This window comes from Morone saxatilis, unplaced genomic scaffold (genome assembly GCF_004916995.1).
Source record: "Morone saxatilis isolate NCDOM2014 unplaced genomic scaffold, NCSU_SB_2.0 Contig21, whole genome shotgun sequence".
Classification (NCBI taxonomy): Eukaryota; Metazoa; Chordata; class Actinopteri; family Moronidae; genus Morone; species Morone saxatilis.
The window spans coordinates 3318327-3326598 of NW_023339774.1; the positions used below are offsets into that span (position 1 = coordinate 3318327).

At 37.5% G+C, this 8272-nt stretch overlaps 1 protein-coding gene across 1 annotated transcript in view; it reads left to right on the forward strand.

Annotated features, from left to right (window-relative positions):
- Positions 1-3981: 3981 nt before the first annotated feature.
- The window catches only part of LOC118332980 (cingulin-like protein 1), a 62235-nt gene continuing 57944 nt past the window's right edge, over positions 3982-8272 (forward strand). The window contains exon 1 of the mRNA XM_035668446.1: positions 3982-4153. The gene's annotated coding sequence lies outside the window, so the exon portion shown is untranslated. The remainder of the gene's footprint in view (positions 4154-8272) is intronic.

Here is an 8272-nt window from a genome sequence, read left to right on the forward strand (position 1 = left end):
AAAAAAATAGAGAAAATAGACAAGAACTAGTTTTGAGAATAACACTGTCTTATAGTTTAGCTGCATAAGCTAGCAAGTACATCATCTTATATGTCTTATGTAAGCAGTGTGAGTTATCAGTGAGTGAGTAAAGGTTGTGTCACTGGGACGCTCCCATCAGCAGCACATTTCTTTGGACTACAGTCACACCTTGAACAACCAGGTGACACAACACAACATGTGCAACTTTCTGCTCGCTGATTCACAACCGTGGAAGAGAAAACAGATGTGTGAGATGATGAAATTAACTCTTAAGCAACTAGCTTTCCCTTTAAATTCCCCCTCAGGAGCTTTAAGGTTGGAAAAAAGGTCTTACAGTATCATGTCTGACAGTATCATGTTTATTTTATATCAAGTTAGGAAAAGTTTGGGATCTCAATTAGAATCCAGAATAAAGTCCTGTTGATTTAGGCAAAGTTTGACTGCACAGCGTGACTTTGTAATGACTGACGCATCAGGGTCAGGTGAAGTTTTTAATCTTAACATGTGCTTATAATCATGTAACAAACAAATACTGTGAGACTGATTTATAGAGATATGGAAAGGTTATGCAGAGTTTAGTTTTAGATCTGCTGAATGTAGGAAATCAATCAGTTAATCAAAACAGTTTCCAGTGTGAAGGTCTGCAGTGGGAAACAGACAGTGGAACCACTGACAGTAGCAGAGTAAAAGGCTTGCTCCATTTTATTATGCCACAAACTGTTTCGCTCATATATATATATTATTATATATGTGTATATATAGTATATAATATAATGTATTATACTATATATATATTTAATACATAATAGTATATTACACACACCATATATATGTATATATGTGTAGCCGTATATATAGCTATATATATAGTATATATGTGTATATATATATTATGTATATATAGTATATATAATACATACATAATATATATACACACCATATATAATGGTATATATGTGTGTATCATATATATATAATATATTGTATATATAAATATATATGTATATATAGAAATAATAATATACATACACTAGTATATATTGGCTTCCGCTCGGTGTAAATTAAAGCCCCACACACACACACACACACACACACACACACACACACATATATATGTATATAAAATTGCTTATTTTTTATGCATGATCCATCATCATAAAAATACAGCAATGGAAATGTGTTGCAAAAATTTTGTTTTTAGATATTAAAATCATGATTTCAGGGGAGCTTATGTCTTGTTGAGTGCATCATCCCCATCTCCCCTTTAGTTCACATCCTGCTGTCTGGATGTAAAGACAATTTCAACAAATATAACAAAAATGATTTCATAGCAGTTAAATCAGACAATAGACAATAGTAAAACAGTACATTAGGAGAGCTTGGAGTTCAATCATAGGCAGTTTAAATACATATAGTCTACTATTAAGTTCCTGTAAAAACATAACATATAAATAAAAAAGGAACTCATATAAGTCATATGAATATTATATTCAAGTGAGCTTTAAACGCCAACTGAGTTTGATAAAGCCAAATCCAGCTGTAACGATTAGTTGATAAATCGATTAGTCAATCAAAATAAAATGAACTGGCAACTAATTGAACAAAGTCTTGAAACTCTTACCATGTGTAGACTGTAAAGAAACAAACTATACAGCCACATTTCAGAGTGAAGTGTTTGTTTATGTGAGTGAGACCAGATTTTAAATGTGGTCAGTTTGGAAAAAAATGTATTATAACACCCCTAAACCTCCCAAACACTGAGAGTTTCACTGAATAAATAGCTATACTGCTTATCTGAACCCATCAAGCTCTCAGTTAGGCGTGTGCATTGGTTTGTACATGATAAAGTACCACGTGCTGCACTTTTATCAGTCCACACTGAGACAAAGATTTTCTACAACCCTGCTCAGGTGAGTCCGACCGGCCTGTAACCTGATACTGAGGCTCACAGACAGAATAACTTGCTTATATTCAAATGTATTTATGAGTCTCCTCACAGACAGGTTTGTCACAACAAAGTGCTTTTTACAGAACAAAAGGTGAATGTGATATTACTCCATTACAGTACATCTGCGCGCATGTGTGTGTGTCCATAGTATAGCCAGCTGAATGGGTGTTCTCAGCTCCAGCACAGAGGAATGTGAGGTGTGGTTGTCAGTGTTGCCCAACACAAGGCAGTTCTGCATTCAGTCTGACACCTATAGCAACCAGCGGCTGTTTAACCAACAGTCCTCTCCACAGGAGACTGTATCACAGTGTGTTCAGACTGCTGGAAAACCTCCTGTCTGATCTCTTGGAAAGACTTTCCTCACTGTGATCTAAATTCAGATATCACATCCAATCTGTCCTTGGTTACAAACATTATCCTTTGTTAAAAACCCCACTCCACTCAAAAATGTGTTTTACTTGTTGCTTGTAATTGTTCTGTAATAAATCTCTGTTTGAGGTGTGAGCTCAATAAAGTAAAAAAGTCTTGTTTCTGGGAAATGAATCTAATCATTTGTCTAAAAAGAAAAATAATCTTGTCAAGCATGTTAACGGTGTATTAGTAAGATATTACAGCTAATATTATGTTAGATTTAACAAGTAACAAGTTGCAACAGTGGTTTGTATAATATCCCAGCAGAGGAACAAGATTAATTTCCTTATTTTATAAGTAAGAAACAAAGTCCCTTATTTCTTATCATGCTGGGTATTTTCAATTTCGAATCTTAGATTAAGGAACAAATCCTTAAATTCAGCTCAATAAGGTGACCAAAACATTCATTTTAAGTTTCCATTGCTTATAATAAGCACAACTTGCTCACATTTTTCTAGTTTTAAGGTCCATTACTGACTTTCAGTGGCTAGACTTTGACTGATTAAGTTTTTTAGATTTTTACAAATGTAACCAGAACACTTCCTTCTTGTCTCCTGTCTGCAGATTCAGCATGCAGATATCTGTTTAAAGAGATGAACAAAAGCGTAGTAGCATGGACATCTCCAGTGAACATACAGTACAGTGAGAGCGGACTTCAGTATTTGCATATTTACAGATACTGCATATTTGAGTGAGAAAATGAGTGGATGTTGTTCACAGAATATTTTACCAGTCGGTTGAAGTTGTTGTGCAAAAAAGAATTGAACACAAATTATTATTCAAATTATTTCCATAATTTTTGACATGTCTGATCTTTATGGCCGTGTTCAGACTGCAAGCCAAAGTGACCAAAGTGTGACTCCGATCCCCTTTTTATGGCAGTATTAACAGAACAAATCACATGGAATCTGATCTTTTAAATTCTGATTTGGGCCAAATTTAGATTCAGGTCTGATTATTTATTTTATGTCAATCTTGATCTGCATTTGTCCAGTGGGTCATTTCAGGACTGTGACTTGTTCACACTGGACTCTGATATGGGCCACATTTTTGGAACAAAACAAAAAGAATCAGATCTGAGTAATAAATCAGAATTGAGTCAAGGCTTGCAGTGTGAATGTCGCCTAAGTTGCAATCTGACCAACAGAATACGTAGATATTTCAGTCTGGGTCTGATTTGTCAATAGGTCTGAAATCGACTGATTGACAAATCAAAAGAATCAAAAAAATCACATCAAAAACTTAAAGAGAGAACATGAAGACGGAGAATGATTCAGCTTCTTTCAGCTCCAGTTATTCAATAAAGATCATCAGTGACATCAGAGAGAACGTCACAACGCCACAAGGGAGGAGAACATTCCTGAAATAGTTACAATAGTTGCATTTTGGTGAGAGACTGGTAGGCTACACTAGATCTCCAAAAATGGTGAGAGAGAGCGACAGAGAGAGAGATGAGAGAAGGAGAGAGAGAGAGAGAGGAGAAAGAGAGAGAGGTTCACATGCTTCTTAAAACTTTTGTGGACTTCCGTCTAAAAATAAAAAATAAAACAACCCATCCCCTCCTCTCTTCCCGCCTCTGACAGGCGGTACAGGTAAAACGACAACTCTTTTGCGTGCGTCAGCGGCGTCGTGCGCGCGCCCATTTTTACGCACGTCTCCGGTGTGCGTGCTGCAGGTGTAGCCCTGGCCCCACCCACAAGGCAAACTGCTGTCAGGCAGAAAGTTGAGGCTGTCAGTCCCAGCAGAGCAGCGCCGCAGAGGGAGCGTCAACAGGTAAGAGGCTGATCATTTACTGCGCACTCGTTGGATTTTAACCTGGAGCTTTCCACTGCGCTTGCTGGCACTGGCTCCCGGGGCCCCGTAGTTCTGCTCTCAGTTCATTCCGTTCTTAGAGCTGGAGTTCAGCAGGCGGTGATCAAAAGTGAACTTTAGTCTGCTGAGGGGTTCTTAGAGGGATTTAAATCACAGAAACTGTCTAAGTGGGATGAATAGAAACTACAACAGGGGCAGTATCTCGACCCAATGTAAGCCTATTGCCTGTTATTTTTAGAATGATGCAAAAACATTATAATAGTGTACATTCAGCAACAATATGTAAACAGAGCCTGTCGTTATTTTCTAAACCACTGCCAATCAGTGACATATTTTATACATATTTCATTATTCAAAACTGTACAGTGTAATAGTGAATAGTAAAACGAGTGATTTGGATGAATTTTGAGCAGATTATTTCCTGTTTATGGAACTTTCTAAACAATTCTCTGTCTCTATTAAATATTTTTTATCATTTTTAACAATCATACAGACTTATTATAAATAAAAATAGGCTTCTTTTTTGAGAAATTCAGTGTTTTCTTCTCCCTGACGCTTGATTATTGTTCTATTAGACAATTTACTTTACATTTACAACTTAATGCTGAGATATAGGCCTACTGTGTATAGTTTTAAAATGTTCGAGTATGTTTTAAAATCAAGAAGGTCTCCTGACTCGTGGCTTTGGCGACCCCTAGTGGGAGTCCCGACCCCCAGGTTGGGAACCACTGTACTAAACGATACTGTTAATATTACATCAGTTCATTAAAAAAAAGTCAATGCAAAAAGTGCCATTTAATGTAAAAACAGGAGATTTAAAAAGATTTCAGTATGATAACAGTTAACACAAAGGCTAGACCTTCCACAGGAACATTACAAAGACAGCTTATGATCCTTCAAAACAAAGTGACATCTACTAAATAAGCACAATTTTGTGTAATTTAGGAACATTTAGGAAATTTGGGACTTTAGGAAGCATAAATGATCTAAGTTCTAACAGCATGAAACTATGATCACAATGATTATGTAAATCCCATAGTATTACTAGTAACTTTGGTGAAGTCATTATGAATCTATTGAGTAACTCAGGCTTACTCTTAGTTCAAAGAATACCTTCAGTGTAGGATAATATGATATCATACTGAAGGTTTAAAACAGGGCTTCTTCACAGGTTAGAGTTAAGACTTTCAAAGACCTTTTTAAGACTATTATAAATGCAATTTAAGACCTATTTTACATCCAGTATTGCTTCCAGGTCAGTTTGGTTTTGTGGTTGTTACAGCATGATCAATACATTTGGCACAGAGCTCTGAACTCAACCAGCCTCCAACAGCTTTGGGATGAACTGGAAGCTTGCAGTCCGTTAGCCTGTAGCAGGCTACTCATGTGCAGGGTTTTGGAATGACACGTTCAAAAATCAGTTATGGCTGGAATGTTAGGGCGTCCACATACTTTTGATCATTGAGAACGTGTTGTCACTTTAGTAACATCATTGGAACATTATGGCCATCCTACAGGAGAGATAAATAACGTAATAACACAATAACTCGCCATAAAGTGCCCTTCAACTGTTTTATTATCTTGTCATAGTGACCCAGCTGTTTCAGCAGATGCAGTTGTTTCCTCCTACCATTATTTAATCTTTAAACTACATCTGACTGACACAAAAACCGAAAACCTGTGCAGGACCAAGCTTGTGGCAACTCCCACTTGCCACGATGATGAAACATATTGTTTTGTGTTTTGTCAATGTGCCACTCTGCGCTCAGCTAAAGGGCGAGTCTGACTGTACTCTGCACTGTGCGCCGATAAGAGAGCTGCAGGAAGGGGACGTTATCTTTATTTCAGCTGGGCGGAGGGTGGTAATGTCACTTACACCAGATCCACGTGGAGCCACAGTGTCAGTCATTAGTTAATTAGTGACAGTTATAACAATAACAAAATGACTTGATAAGAGTATGTTTATGTACCCGGCACCTTTAACCATGGCAGGGTTACAGTCTCCATGTGTTTGGATGAAATGGCCAGTTGGGTAATTGTTGTTGAGTGTTCAGTGATGGTGAAGACTTATGTTAAGCTATGTTCATATGCTAGTGGTAATTCAGACATCCTGGACTTAAAGGATTGGCAGGAATGGAATATAATATTCATAGGTTTGTTTTCATTAGTGTATAATCACCTGAAAATAATATTAGTTGTGTTTGTGTTACCTTAGAATGAGCGGTTTTACACTGGGAGTGGGTCCTCTTCTACGAAGTCCGCCATGTTCTCTACATAGGTTCTTTCGTGTTTTTCGCTTTTGGAACGGGGAGGGTTTGCTGGCAAATAACGTCACTATTTGGATTGTTTCCTCTGAAAATCCAGAAGATTCCAGGCCCCTGAGGGTTGTTTTGGTTTTTTTAGCTTATAGTTTTAGTTTTATGGCACATTTAGAAAAAAAACAAAGCGGAAAATAAATAATAGAACAAGATAAGGAGTTTGTGGAGGCCAAACCAGAGCTAAAGGAAGAGTAAATATTGGACGGAACATTCATCAAACATGACTCCAACGTGATAATGTTGCTCTGTCTTCTTTTAGCGAACACTTGCCTGTAAAAATAATTGAATATACCAGCTTGTTGTGAGGTTGTTCAACTTCTGTCCAAAAAAATCTAATACTGCAGCTTTAAATGGGCTTTGTTTATGATTGGCAAGCTAGCTTGTTGCTTATAGTAAGTAGCTAATTTTGCTAGCTTGAGAGCTAGTCTCCAGAACAGTGGTGATACAGGCTGACCTCAAGCAGATACTTTTGAAAATCTTCAAAAGTCTTGTAAACTGGTGAACCAAAGCTTTTTTTAAATTCTCTCCAAAATGGATAAATTAGGAAATGCTAATGCCTCGTGTTGTAGTGTTGCAACTGATACTGCCTGCTTCAAATACTGTGAATGAAAACAATTAAATGGACTTGTGGAGGTGTGTGTAGAGTTACCAGACTGTCGTCCTGCACTTTGCATGTAAAGCACTGTTGTGATGCTTTTGTCTCACTAAAGCAAACAGACGAGTCAGTCATGCATGTTTAAGTGTTTTCCAAGGCTGAGGAATGCTGAAACTCCGACTTAATATCAGCTCTAAGCATCTCCGACTCTCTGCCTATAGCTCTTCTCTTTCAGAATTCCTCCTCTTCATCTTACTCTCCATCTTTTTCTGCTCTAATTGTGTTTATCTCCCTCTTTCTCTCTCACTTTCTCCCCTTCTGTTTGTTTTCATTGTCTCTTCTTTCATTTCATTTACACCTGACACTACCTGTTGTCATATTGACAGGCTGCACAGGAGCCTCACAATACCTCTCTTTAACTTTCCCCCCGATTACTCTCACCTATTTTCATTTCGTCACACCACTTTCATTTCCTATTGCCAGTCCTCCTGTCACTCTTTCAAACTCACATAGTGTTTATCTGCAGGAGGAGATGACTTTGTGAACAAAACAATGTAATATTATGACAGTGGATCAACAATTTATATCTGTTTATCTTCATCCAGCTCTCTCTGCCTCACACTGACACACACCCATTCTCTCTCTGCCTCTCTCTTTAATGTGTTTTAATGGGGCTACATTCTTTCCCTTGACTCCGGCCCAGTTAACCAACCAGACCAACGAGAAAACACAACAGTGCTCTCTCATAGTTTTACCCAGCACACACCCACACTCTCTCTCTCTCACACACACTTGATACAACTGCTGATACAATACTTTAGTTTTAGGACTGTTACTAAGTAAATACTTTTTTAGAAACCATACTTTGAGAAAACATGCGGTTGTAGAGGCTAACAGGCTGGCAAGCTAACTGCTAACTCACTAACCAGCCAGGAACTTGCGAGCGCTACTCAGTCAGTCATAAAAGCTCCCGAGTTTCTTTCAATTTTATCTGTACTGTGCTGTTTTTTCCCTGTAGCATTTTATAATTAAAAATATACACCATTTCTCTCAATAATAGAGTTATTGAAGGGACTAAAAGCTGTCGAGCTAATGCTAATTGCTAACTGATCTTGTAAATCCTTCCTTAACAACACTAGCTACTTTCAAACTAGTGATTTACTAAAC